Raw genomic sequence first — 27,849 nt, 5'->3', positions numbered from 1 at the left:
AGAGGAGGGGTGCATCACCATTTGCCTGTTAGTTTCATTCTGAATCCTGGGCAGGCCAATCTGCCACTCTTTCAACTCTCAGAACAGCGCACAGAAACATCTGTTTGAGGGATGGTTTGACTCCCATCTTTCAGCATAAATCACTACTAGTAAAAGTTTCATTAAGTGGGTACTTTTTCCCCCTGTTTCCTCCTTCTGTAACTGACTGAGGCCCAAATGAACAAGATGAAATGGCCGGACATTTAGCCATATGTTGACGTCCACATGCGTACGTATGGGAAGGAAGAGAAGCTGTCAGATGTACCAAAGGAATATTATAATTATCTGAAATGTAATTAACAACCCCACAGTCAATGATTCTTTGAAGGATTCTAATGGATTATTCTTCTCACTTACCTGTAGCAAATTATCCATGGACCAGTTTCCCTATTTTTCAAACTTGAATACAGTTAATTTACTGAGACTTCAAAGTAGTTTCAGGATGTTCCCATATTGTTAATCTACGTTGGCTATCCCTGCTCTTCTGGAAACTCCTATATAAAACAGAATAAAAGGATAGCTTTAGGAGTATATAATGCTTAATAAATCCTGGGTGATTGATTAGATTTTAGCATCCATAACTCATGCTAAAAATACATTTGCCCATTATTATTATTTGTGGAATAGAAAAGGATGGGAAGAAAGATTTTCTCTTTTAAAAACTGTATTGCATCCTATGGTGGCTTTGTATCTATAATTATAACTAGTAGAAATCCAAGCAAATGCTAAAGGCTTAATAATAGTTTATTAATTAGAGACATGATATAAAAATTTGCTTATTATTCCATGCCCTGAGAAAGTAGAAGGTATTTAATTCCTGAGAAATTACCTTGGGCCCAAAGCTCTGCTAGTTGCTTTTACATATATCATTTTATTTTATCAATACAATGTCATTTCCAAGTATTTACTAACCATAGCTCTCTGTCTGACAGATGTTTTTATTAGTCTTATTTTTCAGATGATAAAGGAGAGATATATAAGTAAAGGAGGTCAAATTTTAAGATCTTTTAGATGTTTAAGCATGAATATGAGTAGAAGAAGCAATGTTTTAAGATATATAAGCATGAATCCACTGCCTAAACCCTTTTTTCACTCTAGTAGAGGAGAGGAAGAGGACCATAGATTATTGTGATTTTTTTTTAGTTTAAGTAATTAATATTAAAATATTGTGCACACAGAATCTGGTCTAAAGCAAAACAGAAGTGTGATTTGGGCATTGGGCTTTGGTAGATTCAAAGGAAAAAATGATAATTAATTTCAGATTATGAATTTTTTAATAATGGTCAAATTCCTCAAACATGTTTATTTTTTCTTTCCCCCACTACATTTGCTTTGGCCTGAAATCTCACATTTATCTTGTATCCCCAGGGCTCTTTCAATTAAATTCAATAAAATCATTTTACATGCATCTAAACTCTATTTCTTATTTAACATACTCCTTGGACCCTCACTTGTTCCAAGAAATGGTCAGCCACAGGAAGCTATCAGTCCTGAACATTGAACAGTCCTCCCTCTTGAAATGCCCACAAAACTACTTGCTTGCCTTCTTAGAGCCAATCAAGGATTGTCATATATACCAACTAGACGGTCCCCCAGCTTCCAGAACTCTCACCTTACTAGAATGCTTGACAATTAGCTGTTGTCTCAGAATTTCCTCTTTGTTCCATAAAACTCACTCTCCTTTCTAACATTTTTGAGGCTTTGCTGAAACAGACCTGAAGGCAGAGGAGTCCCCTTGCCACAAGTTTATGAATGAATAAACAGGCTTTGTTAATTTTGTCTTGGATTAGGTTTTGCTGCTTGTCATTCTGTGTTATTATAGGAATTCACTTAGGATAAAATATAACCCTAAAGGCAAATATTTAAATTTGTTCAGCAATTTGTGACCCTTCCTGGAACTTGGTAAATCAACATAATATAGCTGATAGTAAAAAAAAGAAAAAAAAGGGAGGAAACCAGAATTACATGGAGGATGAATGCCAAACCTAGGAGGGAGGCTAAAGTGACTGTTAAAGCTCTACTTCTGATTCAGTTTATTAAGTAACTACAAGAAAAGACACTCAATCTCTTTCACTGCCTCAAAGTCATTCCTCATATATATGAGGTCTACTAGATGTTAGGCATCAGTTCATTGCTATACATGCATTATCTAATTTGTTCTTATAGGGGTAAAAAATGTGTTTCAAAGGAAAAACATACATACCTTTCTGCTTATTTGGTTCTGATTCTATGAAAGCTATTTTACAACTCTGTATATTGCAAATTGCTGATAACAATGCCAAGTATTCTGTGTAGATACGCAAACTTTTTCCTGTCAGGTAGTGGTTCAATTGACTTCCCTCCCCCACTGTGGTAAAAGCTGGTTTTGCCTCCATCTACACATTCATTTCAATATTCCTGAGTTATTAATATGTCTTAATTTTGGATTGTTCTCTCAACTAGTTATAACACTCCTAGTTCTCTCATTGATTAATGAATTATGTAAAATCTTTAACACCTGTTCATTTTATACCTGATAAAATTTATGATTTTACCATTTTTTAGGAAATGATCTGTGGGGATAGATACTGTGGAGAGCATTTTATAGATGAGGACCCAAAGGCTCAGCAGAGTCCCCTAACTTGCCTGAGGGTCATGCACTGCCACTGGGTACCTCCTGATGCTGTGCTAGTTCATGGTTGGGGCAAAATTGAACCAGGCCTTCACTATCCTCAAGTTCAAAAACAGGGTAAATCTTTTTTGAATGTTGCTTATATAAGGTACTTCCACAGATATAGAATATTTGATACATATTCACCACCCAAAACTCAGCACTTGCTATATGAAATACTGAAGTCAAATAGATTCTACTGGTGTGATATTCTTCATTCTTTATTAACTCATGTCTACTAAATTCAAGAACCAAATAGATTTGGATAGAGATACTCGATTACAATCTTTTAATTCTCAAAGTCACCTTATGAAGTAGACATTCTTCCCATTTTTGCAGAAAAAATAATAAGGCTCAGTTAAAGTATGTTTTTAAAAAATCACAGCACTTTAGAATAGGAAGAAATAGCAAGATAACATAGTCCAATGTCCTCATTTTATAGATGGAAAAAGCAGAGCTCAAGGAGGTAGTGACTCTCTTGAATCTCATGTTCATCTAGGAACACAGCTTGACTCACCATTCATTGCTTCCATCTATACTCATCTTTCCAGCTATCTGGAACTTGTAGAGAAGACAACAGACCGCATACCAGTCAGAATCAGTGAGAAAAGAGGCTGTCAAATTCTAGAGGCTATTGAAAGTATTCAAAGGTCTCTTTCTAAAGTCATTTAGGTTATTTATCTATGTAGATGATCTGAAGTTTTCTGAGTCCATTTCCCATACTACATCAATATAATAATTGTATGTGTTTATTAATCTCATACTGAAGCCATACAATCATTATTTTTAATATTTCAAAAAGTCAATAACAGTCATCTACCGCAATAACACAAAAGTGTTCTTAAATGTCAAGTTTTTACTTTTCACTGGAATTATAAACTCAGGGAGGGAACCATGTTTTCTAATATTGATCTGGAATGCTAATAGAAGGATATACTTGTCTGATTAATAGAAATATGGAAAACAAAGTATTATTAACCCATAAGTCTGTTCAGTAGAAATATAGAGAAAACATTTCAAATTAAGGGATTCATTATTCAGAAAAATCCATTAGAGATGTCCTTAGTGGTGAAAATTTTTGGAATCACTGTCAAATGAAAAAAAAAAAATTGAACTTGGTGTATTAGTCAGGGTTCTCTAGGGAAACAGAATCAACAAGGGATATCTGTCAATACTAAGAGATTTATCAGAGTCTCTCACACAGCCATGGGGATGCATGAGTCCAGGTTCCACAGGCAGGCTGCAACCAGGAGCTCTGATGAAAGTTCAATGAAGATTCTTGATGAATTCTGGGAGATGTTGGCCATTCAAAGACAAGCTGGGAAATTCTCTCTCAATGCTGAAATTACTTCCCCTTTTAAGGGATTCAACTGAATCCCTTGGGCTAAGCGCTGCTCATTGCTGATGTCAATCTCCCTAATGATGTAATTATAACCAGCTATCTAAGATTTACCACTGCAGTAAAGTCAATGGTGACTATATCCATAAATGCCCTTGTATTACAGTTAGCCCAGCGCTTGCTTGACCAAACAACTGGGCATAAATACCTGGCCGAGTTGACACAATAGCCTAACCATCACACTTGGTAAGGAGAGACTTTATTTGAAAGGATTATTGCAAGGGCAGGAGGGACTAGTACAATAAGGGGAGAGGGTCTATGTCAACAGGGAGAACTCTTTGGTCATAGATCTGCTGTTGTCTCAAAGATTAGGCAAAAGGGAGCTGCTTTCATAAAGAGCAATATTTAAGACTAGAAAGAACTGGGTGTGAAGAAGTGGGGAAGTGGGATCAAAGTGGGCATCCATGAGTCTTCTCATTTGGGGAAGAGTAGTACTTTGCAGTAAGTCATTTCCTGGAAAACAGAGAGTAAGAGGATTTCTTAACCTTTGCCTTTTTCCAGGATCTCGTGGCTTAGAAAACATAACCACCACTTCTACTGTGGCCCACTGAGTTTGAAGGTCTCTACAGAAAACCACTGTCCTGAAGAGATTCACATTTAAATCACCCTTTGCTCAGAAATTCAAGTATAATTCACCATTGTCAGCCTGGAGAGGAATAATTTCTTCTTATCCCTGATGCAGGGTATAGCTGAAGATTTGGGCTGGTCTCAGCATCTGTAGCATAATAAAATACCTTTTTTCCACTTATAAATCCCACCATCTAGAAACCATTTTGTGCCATAACTTCATAAACCATAAAAATCAAGCAGATCCTATGTGTGTTAGGGAGCACCTGCTGCCCTTCTCTGGGACCCACAAATATATATCCTGTGCTCAGAACCATGTCAGCATGGTGGGATAAAACACTAATCCCTACTAGATAAGAGGCCTGTGGGTACATGCCTTTCTCTATTGTCCCAGGCATATGTATGCATTCACTGGAGAGAGTCTGACTCTGATACACATGTTTTAGGATCTCCAGCTCATACCTCAGTGGTATATCTGTCCCTGGTGGAGAGGGAGTGGGGTTCTTCCACTGCCACAGCATATGAGCACAAGAGAGGAGCCGTGCTTAGAACATCTTCCTGCTGCGGCCATTGATTGAGACTTGCTGACTATGGAGAGCTGATGCCCATTGCTGAGGCTGACCTCACTGTGTCTCTTTTCTATGAGAGGAAAACATTTTTCCATCAGAGCATGTGTGAGGCATGCTTTTGCTGGTGACCCCAACACCTCTACTGGAATGGGTTGGCATGCCTTGAGGTATCTCTCCCTCTGGCAGACACTGTGGTTTTCTTTCTTTTCCTGCCCATGCCACTCACATTCCTGTATATATTTCCATCTTTTCTCTCCTCCCCTTCTCTGTGCTCCCTTTGCTCTTCTCCCATTTTTGTCTTCTCTCTTTTCCTGACTTTCCTCATCTTCTTTTGTACAATTATTTCTATGAGGAAACTAACAGCCATAGGTGTCCACTAGTTAGACTTATTACTCACTTCTCAATAAGTAAGAACAGAGAGGTTACCTGCTATCAGCATTCCTTAAAGGGTGAGAGTGATTGTCTTGTAGAAGCAGCAGTTTCTTCTAACTTTTTGATTAGGAAAAAAGCATCACAATTGTTGTTTGATGAATTCCTTTTTACTGTCCTTTCAGCCATTCATAACATGCCTTTCCCTTTGGACCGATTTTGTTTCAAGTCTTTTCACCCTCCAGAGACTTTCCCTTAGGAAATTTACAACCTTCTGTTTCTTTCTAAGGCATCAAAATTCTAATGGAGCTGTGTACTCTGTAAACCTATGCTAATTTCAGTCATTATGCAGATGTCCAAGTATATTACAGGTTTCCACCTAAAAGTGTTATTTCCCTCTAGAGTCAAAGGTACTTGGATGAGCTGTTGATCCCTTTGTTAAAAAAAAAAAAATCCCTATACCATGAGGACACCAAATTTGTCAAACTTCTGCTAGGAAAATAGGATCCCCTAGAGAAGCTGGTGAATTGAGCAAGGTTGAATTGCAGCTTGTATTTAAAATCGACTGATGCAAACACACTCTAAAGAAACTTAACTTTTTAATTAATCATAATCTCCCACATTTGTGCATTTTAAACATTTCTGATTTTGTTTTCATTTAGCAGGCATTGTTTGGCTTCCTCAGTGCTGCCAGGCACTCAGTATAAAAGGGTATTTTCATATGTGTTGTCCCATATTGCTCCCAAGACAACATAAAAAGATCTAATTGGAGGGCATCATTTTTAAACATGAAGAAACTGATATTTAGTGAAGTTTCAAGACCTGACTAAGGTTACACAGCAATTAACTGGCTTAATAAATGTTAAAACCCAGAATTTACAGCAGCCTCCATCTTCTCTTCTACTTATTCTATAGGTTTTTTTACTTTAAAAAAAAAAAAAGCCTAATGATTGGTCTAAGAATTTAAATGTGAACATGTGCTACATAAGAGTAACATATTTCAAAGAGAATGCTGTTCCAGTTAGGGGGAATGAGGAAACTCCCATTTAACTTTGTAACCAATTATCAATTATATCTATGATATCAATATAATGGGATTAAGGTCAAAATCAAGAGCAAGACGTACTCAATTATAAAGCCAGATTTTTCAGAATGAAACTAGGGTACAAGTTGATAATTCTTCAGGTGCTCTCACTTACTGTGAACTTTCCAAGTTCCTGAGTCAAATAATTAATGTTACCTATGTTATAATAATAAAGAATTTTCTGGTCCTTGTCCCAGGTTCCTGGGAGATAACCTTTTTAATCTTTGGAATTCCCAATGATAGGAGCATCTCTATTATTCAGGATGGGCCCTCTGGACCATATCTGATGGTTTATACTAACAAGATGAGTCAGGGTGGGGACAGACAGATAATAATCTTAGAGGGGGGAGTAGCCACACTCAAACGACCAATCACACAGTCAGAGAGTTGAGGTTTTAAGACTTGAGCCTTTAATTACACAATTAAAGAGTTGAGGCTTTAAGTCAAACAGACCTCTGGGGAGGGGTGAGGACTAAAGATTGAGTTCAATCAATCATGCCTACCTAATGAAGCCGCCCAAAAAACTGAATCTCAGACAAGCTTCCCAGATTGATAAAATGCATTGATATGCTGGGAGGATGATGCATACTCATTCCACAGAGAGGGGACATGAAACCCTCTCCCAGCCTTCATTTCTTTCTTTTGGCTGGTTCTGATTTGTATCTTTTTTTTTTTCTTGCTTTTAAATTTTTTAAACTATAGTACTTTCCTGAGTTCTGTCATTTCAGCAAATTATCAAACTTAAGGGGGAGGGTGGGAACCCATACATTCGTAGCCAGTTGGCCAGAAGAGAGGGTGACCTGGGAAACCCGAAATTGTAGCTGCTCTATGGAGTTTGAGTAGTATTGTGGGGATGATGCCTTGGATATAGACCAAATTAACCTGTGAATTTGGTCTATATCCAAGTAGTTAAGAATAGGAATTATATGCAGTTGGTGTCAGAAGTCATTGCATCTGAAAAACTACATTGTTAAAATAAAGGAAGTAATCTTGTGGTATACACTAACCCAGGGCAAATATTAACTCTTCTTTATATGTGTTTTGCATATAAAAGGAAGGGTGTTGTTTTAGTAGTGGACACTTGTGGCTTCAGACCTCTAATATAGAGTTCATTAAACACCTACCCTCCATTCCTGCCCACTATCCAGGCTTGGTATGAAAATCAGGAGTTGCATTTAAGGCTGCAGAATAATGCTTACATACCATACCGACTCTTAAATAGTTAGAACTGTTCTCATCTCTTTCCCATTTGACAGCAGGACTGTCTTAAGACTCCATTCTAAGGGGCCAAATTCTGTCTCTGTGTTTTCATTTTGCCACATGCTGCTGCTGATTCTGTTGTATATATAACTGGGAAAGGGTGAAGGCAAGTGAGGATAAAGTGACTTCCCCAGGATTCTTAGGGCCCTGAAGACACTGACATTCCCACAGGATTTAAGTATCATCAATAAATGCTATCATCTCTTGCACATTTAAGTAGCCCCCTTTCAAACCTGATAGTTGCCATGATCCATTTACCATGATTATTTCCACAAGTGTATTTTTTCACCATTTGAATGTAAACACATAGTTTAAAATAAACGTCAAAGCAAAGACACTAATGTAAGACAGAATCTTTGCAAATTATATCTCAACAAATAATAAATTTAATAGAGAATTATGAAACCCAAATTGCCAACCATAAGGAAGAGGGAATGTCTTTTCTTCTAATATTATTTTGCTGAGTATAAATGAATAAAGGAATTTTTTTATTGTATCAGCATTCAAATCTCAATGGGACTTTTGACATAGACATACAATCAAGAGCCGAATTATTATATTTATAACGACAATATCATATCTGGCTTCTTCAATCACAAGTCTGATAAATAATCATAAATAATATACTGAATACAAAATGTGTCATTATATTGATTTCAGAAAAGGAACTCATGTCAGCATATATCTTGCTTTCATTCCATTCCCACAGTCTATTGTCTATTTGTATTATCTTTTGAAACAAAGTCTAAGTTCAAATATGCTTATGCTATCGTAGTTAGAGGTTCGAATCCCACTGACCTAGAAAAGAATCAAAATAAAATGTGCAAGCATTATTATGTTAAATCCAATAACTGCTTCACTAAACTTACTGGATAAGGTTGACTAGACGAAAAGTTATGGCCTTTATTTTTCATTCAAATATCCACTCATTCTTTGAGAGGCAAAATAATATTACAATCATCTGCATATATTATAATCATACTGCCTTAGTTCAAAACCAGGCTGAATTCTTCACCCTGAGCTAATTACTCCCTGAGCCTGTTTCCTCATCTGTAAAAGGGGATAATAATGGTATTTAACTAAAGGCCACAACTGAGATAACCATGGCAAGGCAAAAGCACCATTTCTGACATATGATGAATGTACAATTATGGTCCTTATTATTTTTCACTTATCGAACAAACATTCAATGGGTGTCTACCACTTTGTATTCTGTTTTGAAGCATGCAGGTAAAATAATCTTCTGCCTGACGGCCAGTAATCGAGAAGAGGGTTGGGCCTATAGGTTGGCACATTTAGCTCTATTAACTCCTTGACCATGAGAAGGGAATTGGCAAGAGAAATCCAGTTTGGATTCTTTTAAAGGATATGTCCTGGGAACCTGTCTTGCTGGAATCTAAATACAATAGTGGTGGGAGCGATGGCTTTGGATCCACATTGCCTGAGTAGAGATCCTCGTTCTTTTATTAAACAATTACGTGAACTTGGGCAAGCTTTTTTAACCTCTCTGCCTCAGTTTCTTTACTTATAAAATGAGAATCATAATTACAACTATCTTATAGTATTTATAAGAAGATGAAGGGCATTAGTACATGTAAAGCACTCTAAGGAGTAGATAGTACATTATTATTGGTAGAAGTTGTCATAGTTGGTGGTAGTGGTAATAGTAAAAATACAATCCTCATTTGAATGATTTAGTAAATTAGGGTTCTTAAGAAAATAGAAATGCAATATTACTTTTGTTCTTTCATGTTTTATTTTTTTATTTGGAGAAAGAGAATATAAGATTGTCTAATTAGAATGTAAAACCTCTTTGGGAGTAAGGGTTTACTGTTTGGATTTCTGATTCTGGCCACATAGTAGACTGAGTTAATCTAGACACAGCTTAACCACTGAACTATACCCGTTCCAGCTAACACTATATTTCAATACTTGAGGGGTGCAATGACAGGAGTACATTTGAGAACAATTTAAGTTTTAAATGCATATATTATAAAAGAAGAAACAGAGCATATCACATAATAGTGAGCTTTGTGTTTAACTAAAGAAAGATTTTTAAAAAGAGAACTTTCAAAAAAGAAGATCAAAAAGTTGTGAAGAATGTAAAAAACAACAACAACAACAATAAAGAGATCACAGAGATTTTCAGCAAAGTTAAAACTGGTTCCATAAAAGGACAAATAGTGGCAAGGAAAATTTAAAATAATATATTTAAAAATAAAACAACATTTGGAATGAAAATGAGCTATAATTAGAGAAAAATTGATATTTAAAAATTGTAGTAAATATTATGAAAGATTTTATGCCAAAATATTAGAACGTTTAGTGAAAGAGAATTTTTAAAACAAATATGGTATATGAGAATTCGGCATTTTATACATCATTTTTCTGTAAGCCTACAACTTCTCTAATAAGTAGAAAGAAAAATACCAAAAATACCAAAATATTTTTGAAACCTGAATAAACTAATGCCAGTTAAATAAATTGAATTGGTAGTATGTAATCTACCACCCTATACCCTATCCCTTTATTTCCCTCTCAACTCAGACAAAAATCAGGTCTAATGATTTTACAGGCAAATTCTTTTAACCCCTCAAGGAACAAGGAATGGATAATTCCAAAGAACTATGTCAGACAATGAAAAGTGGTTCTGGGTTTGAAGATTGGTGAGGATGATGATTTGACTTCTGGTAGGGTGTTTTCAATTTGGATTAATAATGAATCTACAAATAATTCATGCAGATTATATATAGGAATTCAAGGATATAAGTCAATTAAAGCAGATTTCTGAAACCTTCCTTTTTGTTTCATCTGAAAAGAGGTCTGAATTTGGTGGGTTCAGCAACTCCAACAAAGTGAGGAAGCCCCAGATTGAGAAGAATTTAGAGCCTTGGGTTGATTGTCTTGTATATTTCTGAGGGTGGGGTGGAATGCACATCTCTGGAGATAACTGCCACCTCTTGTTAAATGATTCCACTTTATATTTCTTAATGTGTTATAAGGTTTATGCACATTTTCAGTGGAATGGGTCTGAGCAAGTCCCACTAGGTGTCTTTCCGATAATCTCAACAACTATATACATCTCTCAAAAACAGACATGTAGACAACTGTAGGCTGAGGGGAACTAAGATGAGAACTAAGAATGTAGGAAAATAGAATTTCATACCACTGGTGAGAGTATAACTTGTTTCAACCCCTTTAAAGAATAATTTAGCAATATCAGGAAGTGGAAGTTACCCATTTCCTTTAATAATTCTGCAATTGATGCAGGCTATGGGTGGAAGGCTCTTTGTCTCTTCAGAGATAACATAAACTATCTGTGACTTGTGGGTGTGGGATGATAAAAGGCTGCAGTCCAGTCCTGCCCTTGGTGAGCAGGAAACAGTTTTAACAATGCAAGGTCTATAAACTTTAAGTATTCAGGGAAAATGCAAACCAAATATGCTAAAAGCTTATCAAATGCCTGAGGTCCATGCTAAAAGCTTACCTAAAATGTGGAAATATATGCTAGTTCAAGCCTATTGAGAACTGAAACAAAAGGACCATTTGGCCTTTCCTGTCTGTATAAAAGGGACTAAAAAATTTTGTTCGGGCTCGGGATTGAAACAGAAAGTTCCCGAGTCCGGCCGACCGTCAATAAACCATTTTTCCTTCTCAAAATCATTCCTGAGTCCTGGCCTCTCTATACTCAAGTAATTGAACTTCTCTCAAATTCTACAACACTATTAGGCATATAACCAGGAGCACTGTTTTTCAAAGTGCTAATTATAATCCTTTAATTGATCATCCAATTTATTAAATGGAATTTTACCTGCAATTTTTACCTGTGAGAAATAGAATAATAAATAGAATAGAAATTACCAGAGTAATCTGAATCCATATTTTCATGTATGTATATATATATGTGTTTGTGAATATATATATACATATAATCACACATATTCTAAAATACAGTAAAGGTAAGTATTATTTCATATGTAGGTTTGTGTACATGTGTGTAGGTCCTGGATCCCAAATGAATTACAGTCTAAAAAGTTTAAAGTTACTTCTCTAAAGAAACTCTCCTATATAAGTCCATGGAGACATTTACAGAGATGTTCACTACAGCATTTTTTTGTAATCCTGAGAAGTGGTAATCCATTGAATGTCTTCAATTGGAAAATGAATAAACAATCCGTGGTATAGTTATGTGTATTAGTTTTGATAGGCTGCGATAAGAAGTATCACACAATGGGTTGCCTTACACCACAAGAATCTATTGTCTCATGGTTTTGGAGGGTGGAAGGCTTGCTTCCTTCTGGGGTCAGTAGCATTCTGGCTGGCTGCCAATCCTTGGGGTTCCTTCAATTTCCTTCCACATTGTGATGTTCTGGGTTCCACTGACTTCCTGCATCCAGCTCCTCCCTGTGGCATTCTCTCTATGCAGGAATTTCATCTATTAATAAAAGACTCCAGTAATCTGGATTAAGGCCCAACCTTATTCACTTGGGCCACACCTCAAATAAGATAACACCTTCAAGACAGCCAATTTATAATGCGTTCATACCCGCAGGAATGCATCAAGAGTAACAACATGTCTAAATTGGGAAATTCAACCCACCACATTGTGTAATGGAATACTTTTCCACAATAAAAATAAATGAACTAGATCCTCATGAATCACTATGCAAAATTTCACAATTAGAAAAAATATTGAGCACAAAATGCATGGTAAAAGAGTATATCTATAAAACTTATGCAAATGAAAAGCACTTAAAATAATACTACTTATCTTGATAGGTACATTTAAATAAAGTAAAGTTATAAAAATATGCATTGTGATGATACACACACATTTCTGCATGGAGGTTACCTATATCCTAGTTATCATTACCTGCTAAGGAGTTCAAGTGACAGTTGGGGTAGTGAAGAATGAATCCACTATTGCTACAAAATTCTACTTCTTTCCAAAATGAATATAAAACAAACTTGACAAAGTGGAAGCATGTTGGCATACCTGAGTGTCGGGTATGCAGGTGTCCGTATGTTTGCAATGTCTGGAAAATAATTTTTAAACAAATTAAGTGAACTAGCTCTAGGAGCTTGTCTTTGAGATGATGGCAGGATGATTGCAATGTTATCTATATTTAAATGCACTGATGTCGCTATAGAATAACTGATATATCTCCAACTACATTAAACATATGTACCTGGTTGTTAGTGGTGTGTTAGAACGGAAAAACCTTAAACAAACAAAAATAGATATTGAAAAGAACTTCTCAAATGGAAAATTAAGAGACTTTAAGAGTTAGAAACTGATTATAATCAATTAAATTTCAGAGTTGTATACATTATTCTAGCCAGGGGTCAATTAAAACTACCAATTTCTTCCTGAGGTGTCTCCAAATATTTGTAAAAGGCTAAGTCCAAAATAAAGTAAATAAATAAAGTAAATTCTAAGAGTGGGAAACCATTTTAATTCAAATCATCATCCAAGATTTTTGCCAAATAACTTTCCTTTAGGAAAGTACTGTACTGTGGCGGTTTGAGATTATTTATGAATTCTAAAAAGAGAGATTATGTTTGTAAACTGGTCTGTTTCTCTGGGTATGACACCCTTTGATTACATTAAATTCAAAGGTTTTACATTTACTTGACTAAATAAGGATTAGGGCTTTGATTCGACCACATCAGTAGGCTTTAACTCAGTTTAAGTCCCTGCCCCCTTAGTGGGCTATATAAATGGACACTTACTAAGAAGACACACAGAAGAAGACATAAGAGCTCTAAAGATACCAGAGGAGAGAACTTTGTCAACTTTGATTCTGGGGCCCTGGAGCCATTCACATAATAGTTTACAGCTGACCTCGTGAAGAGACCAGTGCAGCTGAGCCCAAAGAGAAATGGGTCCTATACCAGTCTATGGCTGAGATGGGAAGATGCTGGAACCATGGAGACTTAAGAGGGAGAAGGAAGGCTGAACCCTCACAGAGATTGGCAACCAATTTTGATGAGAAAGTACCTCTTATGGTACCTTACTTTGGACTCATTAGGGCCTTATAACTGTAAACTTTTATTCCAGATAAATACCCTTTTTAAAGACCAACAGATTTCTGGTACTTTGCATCAGTACCCCTTTGGCTGACTAATACATGCAGCAAATGAACAATTCTAGTCACAAATGCAGACTATTCAAAATGTGGTAATACCACAAAAATCAGACTTTAGAAGAAATCAATATTTTCTAGGCCACTACCATATGTTAGAGCCAGAGGTCTTTTGTAAGTTAATTATTTAGTATTTTTACACAAATATCTTACTTATACGATAAGCAGGAAATAAGCAAACCATAAACGGATGCTTTAACATTCTATAAGGAGTCCAAATAAAATGCAGAAACCTATGCTCATTATACCAGAATTAAACTATGAATCCATATTTTCCTAATTGCCTCTATATTTGTTTTCAATTTGAAAGACCACTAGACTAATAAAACCTGTCTTATTCTATCCATTAGTTAAAAAAAAAAAAAAACTTAGTTGGTTAGTTGACATTCTTTAAACTTATTTGTGATGGACAAACTCTGAGGAGAACCCCAATGAAGTGCTAGGCTTGTATAATCCTGTCCTTGAGATTATGGGCATAATCTGTGACTTCCTTATAGAAAACATATTATGGCAAAGGTGGTGGGATAGTCATTCCCATGATTATATAACATTACATAAGACTCTGGCTTAGTGGACTGTAATGAGAGATTTTTCCCATGGGGCATGAAGAAGTAAGCTGTCATATGGTGAGAGGGCCATTAAGGGGTTCTGTGAGAGGCCTCCGTGGCAAGGAATGGTGCAGGCTTCTAGGAGCTAGAATGGCCCCTGACCCACAGCCAGTGGGAAAATGGGAACCTCAGTTTTTACAACCTTAAGGAACTGAATTTTTATAACTTTAAGGAACACAGCCAGACTAACTGTGTGTTTGCAGCCTTGTTAGACCCTCAGCATAGGAGCCAGTCAAGCTGTGCCTGGACTCCTGGTCCACAGGACTGTGAGATAATAATTGTGTAGGGGACTGTCACATTTCCCTAAGGCACACAAATACAAACTATGTTCAGGACCAGGCAGGTCTGCCTGGTGGGATAACAATCCCAGTAGATACAGGGACCCCTGGTACATTCCTTCCTGTACTGTCCCAAACATGTGAAAATTCACAGCAGATGGTCTAAATCTTGTGGGCATGTTTTATGACATCTACCTGATACCCTGGTGATTTATCTGTCCCCTTCTGGGAGGGAGTGGGGTTTCCCCACTACAATATATATAAAGAGAAGAGAGGGTTGCTGCATGTAGAACATCTCCTTGTGTAGGTCATGGTTTGAGACCTTTAGCCATGAGGAACTGATGCCCGTTAGTGAAGTTGACTATGGCAGTTTGAGAATGTTTGTGAATCCCAAAAAGAAAAAGATTATGTTTGTAAACTAATCTATTCCTCTGGGTCTGTTACTCTTTGATTAGATTCAACTGAGATGACCTTGATTAAATTACCTGCTAAGATTAGGGCTTTGATTCCACATCAGTAAGGGGTGATTCAGGTTGAATCTGCACCCCCTGGGCCAATATAAATGGACACTCACTCAAGAAGACACACGGGAAGAGAGAACTCTATCGTTTTTTATACTGAGGCCCTGTGGAGAGATGCGCTATTTGCCTACTAGTTTGCAGATGAGAGATAGAACGTCCTGAGAAACAAGCCCTATGCTGGCCCACAGCTGAGATTTGGAAGAAGCTTGGCTCATGGAACCTTAAAAGGAAGAGGCAGCCCTGGAAGGAAAGACCAGACAGAGATCAGAGGCTATCTTGCATCAATACGTGGCAACGGACTTTGGTGAGAAAGCAGCCTTGCTTTACGGCCTTGTAATTGTAAGCTTTTACCCCAAATACACTTTATAAAAGGCAACAGAGTTCTGGTACTCTGCATTGGCACACCTTTGGCAGACTAATACACTGACCTTGCCCAGTCTCATTTCTATGCAAATAAAACATTGTTCTTTCCAGTGTTGTATGCTTCTGTTGGTGACCTTAACATCTGAATCGGAGAAAGTCTACATATCTTTAGGTGTATCTCCTTCTGATCAACAATAAATGTATATTGTTTTAAGCAGTTAAGCTTGGGAAACTCCTTACGCAGTAATAGATTACTAAAATAATTTCCTATCTGTTATAAATACAGATTTATATCTGTAAATGTGCATCACAAGCAAAGCAATACATTTTTTAAAAATATATACCCGGACCTGGACTCCATCACAAACTAATTTATCAGAATTTGGTGAGGTGAGACTGTGATATGATCATTTTTAAAAGATTCCCGGTGATTCTCATGACACTGATCTGATCCCTATAGACCTATCTAGTTACAAATATGTTTATAAATGATATTTGGCACCCAAAAGTTGCTGCACTTAGTTCTAATTTCCTTGTAAAATAAATCACCCATGCTATTTGTTGTGGCATTAGAGACCAATTTTTAAAACATAGAATCAGTTGTATTTGAGAAATGTATTTATTTTTGGCAATCATCCAAATTGGCATGTTCGCATCCAGGGTATGGACATTTGCTCTTCCTCAAAAGAAAGAAAGAATGGAGGAAGGAAGGAAGGGAGGGAGGGAAGGAAGGAGAGTGGGAGGGAGAGAGGAAGAGGAAGATAAAACATATACATGTACCTACACTTTAAAAAAAAATATTCAAGTATATCACTCATATATAAACATACATAAACAGTAACTATACAGTAATAGTTGTGCTTAAAAAACAAACAAATATAACATCATACAAGACTCTTGCACCTCACCCTACCACTAATACCTTGCCTTGTTAAACATTTTTAATTAATGATTAAAGAGCATTGTCAAAATATTACTACTAACCAAAGTGTTTTCCCCAACTCCCATTATTATTATCTTTATATCATTTATGTATTAACATACATAAACAATGAGGGTATATACTAAAAGTTGTGAACTTACAAAGCAAACATGCATAACATCATACAGGGGTACCATTCATCAACCCTCTATCAACACTTTGCATTGTTGTGAGATGTTTGTTACAAATTATGAAAGAATATTGTCAAAATCTTATTACTAATTATAGTCTTTATCTTATATTTGGTGTATTTTACCCCCAACCTACCCTATTATTATTTTTTAAATATATTTATTATGGCAGAAGTTGTAAATTTATAAAACAATCATGCACATGTGCAGAATTCCCCCAAAACACCCCTCTATCAACACACCACACTGTGGTGGAACATTGGTTACAAATAATATAATACCATCTGATTTTTACCATGTCCATAGTGTACATTTGGCACACATTTTCCGTACTGCCCCATTATCAAGAGAGTACATCTTTGGCATGGATGCAAGAATATTATATTATTACTAACCACAATCCATAGGTCACTCCAGCTGTATCTTTCCCATGCTTCTCTAACTTCTAACCACCCTGCAATAATAACGTACATTTGCTCTAGCTAACAAAGGACAGTCTTGCATCTGTACCATCAACCACAATTCTCACCCACCTCTTGGTTTACTGTGCTATTCTGTTCCTAGAGTATTCTCCAGTATTCTGTTAATTAGCATTAATATACCTAGACTACTATTTTCAGCCACATCCCCATTTATAAACTAACTGTAACTCATTGTGTGTTACCATCCACTCTATACATTATTCATTTTTACAATAAAGCTAATTAAAACTGCTACATATATTAAACATCAGTAGTCCATCTCAGTCCTCCTCTTTTCTCCTTTAAGAATCCACCACCTACTACCAGGTCTTGAAGCTCTTTCACTACAATTTCTTCTAGAAAGCTTTATGGTTATTGCTTTTATTTTTAGGTTTTTGAGCCATTTTGAGTTAATTTTTGGAAAAGGTGTGAGATAAGGGTCCTTTTTCCTTCTTTTGGCTATTGATATCCAGTTCTCTCAGCACCATTTATTGAATGGACTGTTCTGTCTGAGCTGTGTGGATTTGACAGGCTAGTCAAAAACCACTTGACCATACATGTGAGGGTCTGTTTCTGAACCATCAGTTTGGTTCCATTGGTCTATGTGCCTGTCTTTATGCCAGTACCAAGCTGTTTCCACCACTATAGCAAGGTAGTATAATTTAAAGTCTAGAGTGGAGAGTTTGCTTTTCCTTTTAAGATGTTTCTGGCTATTCAGGGCCACTTACCCTTCCAAATAAATTTGATAATTGTGTCTTCAATTTTAAAAAAATGCTGGTGGACTTTTTATTGGGATTGCACTGAATCTGTATATCAATTTGAGTAGAATTGACTTCTCAATATTTGTTCTTCCAATCCATGAGCATGTAATGTTCTCCCAGTTATTGAGGGCTTTTTTTGATTTCTTTTAACACTGAGCTGCAGTTTTCTGAATACAAGTGTTTTACATCATTGGCAAAGTTTATTCTGACTATTTGAGTTTTATCTTTCATATTTTATTTTCACCATTCTTTTGATACTTTTATTGATATAATCTTCATTTCTAGACTCTCTCCTAGGGCTATCTATTCTTTCTTTTCTTTTTAGGCTCTAGCATTCCCTTTAGAATTTCCTGAACTTCTGGTCTCTTGGTTAGAAATTATCACAGTTTCTGTTTACCTGTGAATATTCTAAACTTGCCCACATTTTTGAAAGACAATCTTGCTGGATATAAGATTCTTGGCTGGAAGTTTTTCTCTTGTAGTATCTTAAGTATATCATACCACCATCTTCTTGCATTCATGGTTTCTGGTAACAAATCACACTTAATTTTATTGGGTATCCCTTTTGTGTAATTCATTGCTTTTTTCTTGCTTTTCTCAGAATTCTCTCTTTGTCTTCGGCATTTGACTTCTGATGAGTATGTGTCTTGGAGGTGGCCTATTCAGATTTTTTAGGTGGGAGTACATTGTGCTTCTTAGACATGGATATCTATGTCCTTCAATAGGGTAGAAATTTTCTACCATTATGTCTTTAAATATTCCTTCTGCTTCTTTTCCCTTCTCTTCTCTTTCTGGGACACCCATGACACATATGTTTGCACATCTTTTGCTGTCATTTAGTTCCCTGAAACTTTGTTCATTTGTTTCCATTCTTTCCTTCATCTGTTTTTTTGTATGTTCACTTTCAGAGGCTATTTCTTCAGGCCCACCAATACTTTCTTCTGTCTCTTCAAATCTGCTATTATTGATTCCAATGTTTTTTTAATTTCATTGATTGTGCCTTTCATTCCCATAAGGTCTGCTATTTTTCTATGTATGCTCTCAAATTCTTTTTTGTTTTCATCCAATGTCTTCTTAATATCCTTAATATCTTTAGCCATCTCATTGAATTTATTTAGGAGATTTGTTTGAACATCTATGATTAGTTGTCTCAACCCCTTTATGTCATCTGGAGGCTTATCTTCTTCTTTTAACTGGGCCATATCTTCCTGTTTCTTAGAGGGGATTTTAATTTTTTGTCGGTATCTTGGCACCTGACTTACTAGAGTATTTATGCTGGGTACAGTTTTTCTCTTTAGTTTAGGGTTTTCTGCCATTTCTCCTTTCCTGGTTGTGTAATAGGATCCAAGGATATAGTTAATGCTATAAACTGTGGAGGCTCAAGCTGCCCTCATTGCCCCAGGGACCAACGAAGCTTCTCCCAACTTTCTCCCCTGCCAGGGGTAGGGACAGAGTCACAGCTGTGTGGAATAATCCAAGTTGTGCAGGCCTAGACTCTAGATGCCCAGAGAGACTGATGAAGCTTCTCTCCCCTTTCTCCCCTGCCTGGGGTAGGGATGGAACTGCAAGTGTGGGCAGCAGTCAAGGCAGTGCAGGTCCAAGATGACTGCAGTTGACCTGATAGACTTTGGATTTTTCATTTGGTGCCAGCCAAATGACCTGAATTTACCTGGATAGACTGGTGCAGAGCTCACCAACCTCTGTCCTGCTAGAGGTGGGGCTGATGCCTAGGCTAGGGCTGCAGGCTGATCTGGGTGAAAGAAACCATCCCTACCTCCACTGTGATTTTCAGGCCTGGCTTCCCCTCATGCTGGTGGCAGAGTCAAAATGGCAGCCACTGGCCTTTTCCTGACATGGACAAGTACAAACTTTAGCTGTTCTTAGGGTTATACTCTAGCCAGTTGAATCTACCAATCAGTACTGAAATCTGTGGACAACCATCTCCTTTTCCGCTGTTTTTGGGAAATGGAGCTTCCAATTCCAGCCACAGAACAGCTCCTGGGGCAGCTTGTGCTGTCAATGTAGGACAATCACCAGCCTCCACAGCTTGGCTGGTAATTTTTCAGAGGCTGGTGCAGGTCCCCCAGCTTCCTCCTGGCTGGATTTGGGGCTCGGGCCTAGGGTAGAGCTGCAATCCAATCTGGATGAAAAGAATCTGGTCCCCAACAGCACTGGGATTTTCAGTCTGCCCTCCTTCCACTCCTGCCAGGTGCAGAGGTAAGATGGTGGCTCCCAGCCTCTTTCTGATTTGGACAGGCTCAAACTTTAGCTGTTCTTAGGATTATACTTTAGCCCGCTGAATTTAGTCATCAATAGATGAAGTTGGTGCCCAACCATCTCTTCCAACCCCCATTTTGGGGAAGTGGAGCTTTCAATTCCAGCTGCAGAACAGTTCCCAAGGTGGCTTGTGCCTCCAGTGAAGGATGGGCACTGGCCTCAGGGGTGTGGAGCACACTACTTATGAGTCTTCTCAGCAGATGGGCAGTCTCCTCATTCCATTCCTTTAAAGACATTTCAGGAGGCTTATCTGGTCTCCTAGAACCCCCAAAAAGGTGATTTAGCTAGCGCCAGAGAGCTCTGGGTGTTTACTAACTGCCCTGTAGCAGGAGCTGACTCTAGGAGCTCCTTACTCCGCCGCCATCTTGCTGATTCTCTGTACATATATTTTTTAAAAGACTTGCATACAAATAGTGCCTACAAATAAAGTTTGGGGAAAGAAGACATTTCACATCTTGATACATTCTTCTTTCCCTTGTCTCTAAATCTCTAAATCCAAGTGTTTCTCTGCCATACCAACTTCTGTTGGATAAAATCATCTATTTTCTATAGACTATTTTTTTAACCAATACCTGAGGAAACTGCTATTGCTCACCATTATCAATATGTAATGAAAGAGGAAAACATGGTAAGAAAAGGAGAAACTGAACCTTGGAGGAATCTCAGCCATAAGTTAAAGTTCTGTCTTACTTTTATTACTTAAAATATCATGAACCAATGGAATAGAAATTAGATAGCTTTTCTTCCCTCAATTAGCTTCTAATTTATATTTTTCCCAAAGCCAAGATTCTGTGGAGAAAAGTAAAAACTGTGGGGCAAGATGAATTGACTTTGGCTTTTGTTTTCAAGGAAGAAGAATAACAGAAGCAGATAGAGCAGGGGTTCTGTTAAGGAGCAGGGGTTCTGTTAAGAACCAGGGGTCCACGGACCCCTGGGGTTTATGGAAAGATTTCAGGGGCTTCATGAGCTGGAATTGAAAAAAAAATCAAGTTATCTTTATTTTCTCTGACCTCTAACTGAAATCTAGCATTTCCTTTACTTATGAATGCATGCAATAAATAAATTACAGTAGTATTCATTTCACCTGACTGGCAAAGGGGTTCATGGAACAAAAAAGGTTAAGAACCCCTGAAACAGAGCATCAGGTGGTAACTTTTAAGAATATGCATCTTAGTTTTGATCCTTGGTTTGATGGCCCAGCCTGAATATTCCTGGCTCAAGGCCCTATCTATGTTTGTTATGCTTTTAAAGGAAAATAAAAATCCTGAATAAATTGTGTGTTTTGGGTTGCTGTCTTTTTGGAATGGGGTCAAACCACTTTCTTGGAAAATTTCCTAGAAGCCAATTTATTGTATTGCTGAAAAAAAAGAATGAATGAATGAATGAATGGATTAAAGTTCTTCTCCCTTTTAACAACCAATCCCATGCAGAATTCATAAAGTTCATTTATCATATTCTGGGCTTGAATATGTTTTTAGGAGTTCAGGAAATAGCCTGCTAGAATTTGAGAGTAAAGCTTTTTTATTTCATTAAAGTAACAATAAACAAAACAAAACAAAAAAAGTGGTAAGAGCAATAAAATAATTCTTGGAGACCTCTTTTCCCTTCCTTTTACATTTCAGGTATGGGTTTGGAAACGTTTAGAGGTAGCTGACTTTTCAAAAGAAAAGCTTAGAGGTTGTTGTCTTTTGTTTCCCTCTTCCCTTTCTTTCATTACTCCTCTTCCCCCAAGCCTTATTGTTAATACTATTCTGTTGTGACTTCCTTTGGAGTGAAGATTGAGCTTTAATCAGCACTCAGGTGCTTTCCAATTAACAGGACCCTTTACTGTGCTACAATCACAGATTGTTGGTATTCTCAACACCCCTTCTAATTGACTTCAGGTTGTGTCTGTCACATTTCCGTTTCTTTTTCTTTTCTTTATTCTTTTTTTTTCTTTTTTTAAACTTTACTTTTAAAGAAGTTTTAGATTACAGAAAAGTTACATCAAAAATACAGGATTTCCATATACCCCACCCCCTCCCCCTCTCACATTTTCCCCTATTAACAACATCTTACATGTGTGGTACATTTGTTACAATTGATGAGCACATAATGAAGCATTGCTATTAACCATGGGCTATAGTTTGCATTATGGTTTATACTCTGCACCACACAAATTTATAGGTTTTGACAAAATGTATAATGGCCTGTTTCCATCATTGCAAAATTATGCAGACAATCCAATGCCTAAAAAATACCCCATGTTCCACCTATTCTTCCCACTCTCTCCTCTCAGAACCACTGATAACCACTATCTTTATATCACTGTTACAAGTTTTTCCATTACTACAATTATAATAAGTCTACTTAGGTCCATATTTGCATTCTCCCCTTATGTTTGTTCTTTCCTTGCTCTTGAGGACTTTGGGATGATATTGCCTGCTCTGCATTAGAGTGAGAGGAGGCTTAGATTTTATGGGGCAGATGGAAGGAACTGTTTTGCTTGAAGTTGTAGATACACTTTGCTTTTTGGGATAGGGGTTATCCATCATCGTCATTAAGTTAGCTGTTCTGGGCTAGTCCAATGCACTGGAGAGCAGTTGGTTGCAACTCTACTGAGATTCGGGGCTCCACTGGCATATGAAGAGACAAAAGATATAACTTTCTGGGACATATATTGAAAGAGTATGGTGCTAACTATATGTTCAAATAAAAGGGGCAGAAGAATCATGAGTAGAGAAATTAGAAGAGAGCCTAACTCTGTTACAGTGGGGAAATAGGTTATGCAATATTCCAAGGTAAGGCCCACCAATGGGATACTGATTTCATAGAAATGTGTTCCTTGCCTATAGTGTCCAGGTGTTTCTACAGCCCTCAAGAGCATTCCTGTTTGAAGATTTGTTTCCTGTGGCAGTGAGATCTGCCTGAGGTGTGCCTAAGCATAACCTCCAGAATGATCCCCTGACTCACTTTGATACCTCTTAGCTATAAAAACTCATTTGTTTTTAACTTTCCCCCTTTGGTTAAGGTCTTTTTCCAAATGAATTGCTAGTTGGCACTCGGTAACAATCCTTTTGTGCCAGGAAGGCTCATACCTGGGAATCATGTCCCATGCCAGGGGGAAAGAAGTTTGTTTATATGCTGAGCTTGGCTTAGAAAAAGGACACATTTGAGTACAAAGGATGTTTTCCAGAGGTAACTCTTAGGCAATAGAAATTATTAGGCTAAGTTTTAATTTTACAAAAATAAGTACAGGCATTAATATTGAGTACTTGATGAATTGGTCTGTTTTATTTTATTAGTCACCGCCTATGTACTCTAGAGATTCTTTCCCCTCTATTAGAGTATGTAGGACTCCCCAGGATGCAAATTTAATATTGCATTTCAATTTCTGATTGAAATTGGCACTTTGACAATGGGAATCTATCATATGAATTTATTTTCTTCTGTAAATGTTTATGCTCAATCTTAATCTCTGCTGGATGAAATGGCATTTCTACCTAACTATGACAGAGAATCAAAGGTCTCTCCCCATGATAGCCTCACTTAGCACTAATCTAAACAATGAAGAAAGCCAAAACCTGTCTGAAGGACATGCTCTTGGGGTCAGCAGACCAGTACAGGGCTACACAACTCCCAGAAGGGTTAGGGACAGAGAGATGAAGAGCCAAAGCAATAAATGTGAGTTATCAAACCCCTGCTTCCAGTGGAAAGGGCTCCCTTCCCCTACCCCCAAGATATTAAGACTTCTTGCTCATTGCAGCTGATTAGGAGGGGAACAGAATTCTTCCTCCCTGTCAGCTGTTACAAGGGAAAAGGGGAGGGGAGTCAGCAGGCTTTTCTTTAGTGAATTCATCTAGCAGAGCCCACTTTGAATTTTGTCTCTGGTCAGACCAAAACACAGGCAAATGGAGTTTGAAACAACTCCGTGGAAAGGTGCATGAATAAGTGTCATCTGCTGGCTGGTACATGAACAATTACTGCTTTTGGTTCTCTCTGTAAGCTAACCCCTGGGAGAAAATCTGCACTCTATTACTTAGTCCATGGTCCAAATTTGATGACTTGATCTGGGCTCTTTTAATTACTTAGAATAGGTTGAACCAAATATTAAAGAAGAGCTGTGGAAAAAGATAGGCAAGAGAAAGAAATTGTCTACCAGAGTAAATTCACCAACATATTAAGATACCTAGACATTAGCAAAAAATTACAAGCCATACTAGATAACAGGAAGAGATGGCCCAATAAAAAGAACAAGCCAAATATCCTGAAGAGATACAGGTTTTAAGAAAATTTATTAATTATATTCTCATGACTCTCCTAAATCAATTCAAAGAATTGAAAGAAAATATGACTAAAGAGATAAAGAATATTAAGAAGACACTCTGTGAGCATAAAAAACAATTTGACAGTCTGCTAAGAAAAGGAATAGACCTTGTGGGAATGAAAGACATGATGGATGAGATTAAAAATACATTAAAGACACATAAGAGCATATTTAAATTGCTCAAAGACAGAATTAGTGATTTTGAAGGCAGAATATTTGAACTGTAAAAGATAGAAGAACAGAAAGAGAAGAGAGTGGAAAAAAAGGAACAGGGTCTCAGGGAACTAAATGACAATGTGCAACACACAAACTTATGCATTATCCATATCCAAGAAGGAGAACAGAAGGAAAAAGGAGCAGAAAGAATGTTTAAGGAAATAATAACCAGAAATTTCCCAACACTTATGAATGACATAAACATCAAAATCCAAAAAGGACAAAACACTGCAACAGAAAAAATCCAAATATACCTATCCTGAGACAACTGACAAATATCAGAGATAAGGATTCTGAAAGCAGCAAGAGAAGAGCAAAGCATTACAAACAAGGGAACCACAATAAGATTAAATGTCGACCTCTCATCAGAAAGCATGCCAGAAGAAAATGGTATGATGTATTTAAAGTACTGAAAGAGAAAAACTGCCAGCCAATAATTCTGTATCTGGCAAAACTTTTGCTCAAAAATGAGGGTGAATTCAATGTTTTCACAAACAAAAACTGATATAATATTTTACCAAAAGACCAGAATTACAAGAGATACTAAAGGGAGTGGTATAGCCTGAAAAGAAAAAAGAAAAAAAAATGAGGCTAGAGACTAAGAGAAGAGTATAGAAATGAAGATTACTAAGAAGGCTAAATTAAAGGGTAAAAAGACAGACAATAGTACAATATGATAACAGAAAGACAAAGGATAAATTTGATGAAGTAAGTAATGGCTTTACAGCAACATCATTGAATGTTAGTGGCTTGAACTCCCCAATTAAAAGCTGTAGACCAATAGAATGGATTAAAAAAATATGAGTACTCTATATGCTATCTACAAGAGACTCACCTCAGACATAAGGACATAACCAGGTAAAAGTAAAAGATGGGAATAAGATATTCCATGCAAATAGTAACGAAAAAGAACTGGGGTTGTAATACTAATAGCAGACAAAATAGATGTTAAGTGCAAAATTGTTATAAGGGATAAAGAAGGTCATTATATTTTAATAAAAGGGGCAATTCACCAAGAAGAAATAACTCTACTAAATATTTATGCTCCTAACCAGAGTGACCAAAGTTACATGAGGCACACACTGGCAAATCTTAAGAGAGAAATGGATGTCTTTACAATAATATTTGCAGACTTCCATATACTAGTCTCATTATTAGATAGAACATCTGGACAGAGGATAAACAGAGAACTTGAATACCATGATAAATTAACTAGACCTAATAGACATCTATAGAGCATTACAACCCCAAACAGCAAGATATATATTCTTTTTAAGTACTCATGGATCCTTCTTCAAGATAGAGCAGGGTTAGATCACAAGACAAGACAATAAATTTCAAAAGATTGAAATTTAAAGAGCACTCTCTCTGACCATAACAAAATAAAGCTGGAAATCAATAATGGAAGAAAAAGGGAAAACTCATAAATATATGGAGGTTAAACACACACTCTTAAACAATCAGTGAGTCAAGGACGAAATTGCAAGAGAATTCAGCAAATATCTTGAGATAAATGAAAATGAGCAGACAACATATCAAAACTTATTTGACACCACGAAGGTAGTGCCGAAAGGGAAATTTATAGCCCTCAATGCTTGCATTAAAAAAGAAAGGGCTATAATTGGAGATCTAACTGCACACCTGGAGAAACTAGAAAAAGAACACCAAACTAATCCCAAAGTAAGCCAAAGGAAAGAATTAGTAAAGGTCAGAACAAAAATAAATGAAATCAGGAACAACAACAACATAAAAGCAAGAATCAACAAAATCAAAAGTTGATTCATTGAGAAGATCAACAAAATCGACAGACCCTTATTTAGACTTGACAAAGGAAAAAAGAGAGAAGATGCAAATAAATAAAATCAGAAATGAGAAGGGGTATATTACCACTGACCCAGCAGAAATAGAAGAGATTATATGAACAAATTTATGCCAAAAACTAGACAACGTAGAGGAAATGGACACTTTCCTAGAAATACATGAACCACCTACACTGACCCTAGAAGAAAGAGAAGACCTCAAAAAACCAATCACAACTTAAGAGGCTGAACAGTCATCAAAAACCTCCTAAAGATAAAAAGTCCAGGACCATATGGCTCCACAAGGGAATACTACCAATCATTCAGAGACAACCTAATATCAATCTTGCTCAAGGTCTTCCTAAAAATTGAACAGGAAATAAAATTTATAAATTCATTCTATGAAGCCAACATCATACTAGTACCAAAATCAGTTAAAGATACTACAAAAAAAGAAAACTATAAATCAATATCTGTAATGAATATAGATGCAAAACTCCTTAATGAAATACTTGTAAACAGAATCCAAATGCACATTAAAAGAATTATACACCACGATCAAGTGGGTTTTACTCCAAGTATGTAAGGGTGGTTCAACACAAGAAAATTAGTATAATGAACCACAATAATAAATTGAAGAGGAAAATCATATGATCCTCTCAATTGATGCAGAAAAGGCATTTGTCAAAATACCTCACCCTTTCTTGATGAAAACACTCCAAAAATAGGAATAAAAGAAGGTTTTCTCAATACGGTAAAGTCCACATATGAAAAACTTACAGCTAGCATTGCAGTCAATGGTGAAAGACTGAAAGTGTTCCTGCTGAAATTAGGAACAAGAAAAGGATACCCATTCTCACCATTATTATTCAATATTGTGCTAGAAGTTCTAGCTAGAGAAATTAGGCTAAATAAAGAAATAAAAGGCACTCAAGTATGAAAGAAAGAAGTAAAATTTTCACTATCCATTGATGATATGATCCTATATCTAGAATTTCCTGAAACAGCCACAACAAAGCTACTAGAACTAATAGATGATTTCAGCAAAGTGGTGGAATACAAG

At 36.7% G+C, this 27,849-nt stretch overlaps 1 protein-coding gene across 27 annotated transcripts in view; it reads right to left on the bottom strand.

The window, feature by feature from the left end:
* LRRC4C (leucine rich repeat containing 4C) overlaps positions 1 to 27,849 on the bottom strand; it is a 1,388,209-nt gene that overhangs the window by 538,087 nt on the left and 822,273 nt on the right. For 16 of the 27 annotated variants that reach the window (XM_058305525.2, XM_058305527.2, XM_058305549.1 and 13 more), the window contains one exon: positions 397 to 533. The exons of the other annotated variants lie outside the window; for them this stretch is intronic. The gene's annotated coding sequence lies outside the window, so the exon portion shown is untranslated. The remainder of the gene's footprint in view (positions 1 to 396; positions 534 to 27,849) is intronic. 27 annotated transcript variants of the gene reach the window in all.

This window comes from Dasypus novemcinctus, chromosome 10 (genome assembly GCF_030445035.2).
Source record: "Dasypus novemcinctus isolate mDasNov1 chromosome 10, mDasNov1.1.hap2, whole genome shotgun sequence".
NCBI lineage: Eukaryota > Metazoa > Chordata > Mammalia > Cingulata > Dasypodidae > Dasypus > Dasypus novemcinctus.
The sequence above is the reverse complement of the archived record's forward strand: the minus strand, read 5'-3'. Positions and strand labels throughout refer to the sequence as shown.